Below are 1,664 nucleotides of genomic sequence, written 5' to 3' on the forward strand. Positions count from 1 at the left end.
TGTCAGGATGAATGGCACTCAGATGATGCTGTTGAGTCCTGGTCAGACAGACACAGAGTGTCAGGATGAATGGCACTCAGATGATGCTGTTGAGTTCTGGTCAGACAGACACAGAGTGTCAGGATGAATGGCATGCAGAGGATGCTGTTGAGTCCTGGGCAGATAGACACAGAGTGTCAGGATGAACAACACGCAGAGGATGCTGTTGAGTCCTCCCCAGTGGTTCGGTGGCTAGGCTCAAATTTTCTTTGTGGTATATATGAGTTCTTTATAGTACAAAGAAGTCAGTCTTCTGTATACATTTTATACATATTTTATAAATATTTTCCTAGGTAATCATTTAGACTTTACTTATGCTTTTATTTTGGATTGTTTGTTTGTTTGTCTTCAAGAAAGGGTTTCTCTATACAGCTTTAGAGTCTGTTCTAGGACACTCTCTGTAGACTAGGCTGGCCTCGAACTCACAGAGATTTACCTGCCTCAGCTTCCTGAGTGCTGGGATTAAAGGCATATGCTACCACTGCCCTGTCTAAGACAGAAATTTTTAGTTTCTATATAATCAAATATAGCAGTCTTAAATAATATTAAAAGGGGCTTTAGTGGGATGTTGTTTAGTGTTCTGAGCCTAGTCTTTATTAGGAATTGACTGGCATAAACAGACTTCCTTATTTTTCTTCCCGACATGTTGGTTATCTACCAGATCAAACATACACACACACCCCAGATATGAATTCTCAGAAAAGGTACACTCTAAATCCATACAGAGAAAAACACATTTTCCTAAATTTAACACACCCTGCACATCTGCTCTGAGCACAGCTGCTGAGCAATACTGTGACAGCATACTGTATAGGGTGGTGCCAATTCTCACGATACTTCTCAGCTACACTTAGATGATCCAGTGCTAGGCCCCTAGTTCACAAGAAGCTGAGCCCAAGAAACATCCTTTAATATAAGATGCTATTTCTGTTAGCCATACAAGGCCACAGAGAAGAGAGAAGGCTCAAGAGCACCGTTTACCTTATCAGCCAAAAAAAAAAAAAAAAAGATACTACATGCATGACTGTTGTTTTTCTGTTCTGTGTACAGAGGAGCAGCAAAATGAGGATCTCTTGTCCTCCTGTCCAGTAGCTCCATAAAGAGAAGTTGAGCAGGGCTAGCATGAGGCTCAGTACAATCCTTGCCTACTAAGGAAGCACAAAGCCCTGGGTTTGACACCCCCCAGTACTGCTTAATCCATGAATAGAGTCACAGAGGTGAGGGCAAGAGAATCAGATATTCAAAGTCAACCTCAGCTCCATTGCTAAGTCCTCTCACCACCCATCACAAGTTACCACACCTAAGGAAGCTCTGACAGTGAAGACTTCTATCCAAGGAATATCTGTCATGCATGGTTGAACAATAGCTTAGAGCCTAGCAGTATGCTAATGTACAACCAGGGGGTAAATAATTGTAGGAGTGCAGGCTGTGGCAGCCCAATAAAACAACCTGTGGTATTTTGCTGACTTTCCTTCTTCTGAAAAAAGGTTAGCCTATGTTCAGCAAGTCCGGTTTTATCCCATGCTTTTTCGGACCCAGGCCAGCTGGCCTTGGTGAGTTCCCGATAGAACATCCTCATTGTCTCAGTGTGTGGGTGTACCCCTCGCGGTCCTGAGTTCCTTGCT

The 1,664-nt window shown here is 43.0% G+C and overlaps 1 protein-coding gene across 1 annotated transcript in view; it reads left to right on the forward strand.

Annotated features, from left to right (window-relative positions):
• Positions 1-1,664, forward strand: part of LOC101985696 (solute carrier family 22 member 4) — a 65,114-nt gene that overhangs the window by 53,296 nt on the left and 10,154 nt on the right. The gene's annotated exons all lie outside the window — the stretch shown is intronic.

Source organism: Microtus ochrogaster, chromosome 7 (assembly GCF_000317375.1).
Source record: "Microtus ochrogaster isolate Prairie Vole_2 chromosome 7, MicOch1.0, whole genome shotgun sequence".
NCBI lineage: Eukaryota > Metazoa > Chordata > Mammalia > Rodentia > Cricetidae > Microtus > Microtus ochrogaster.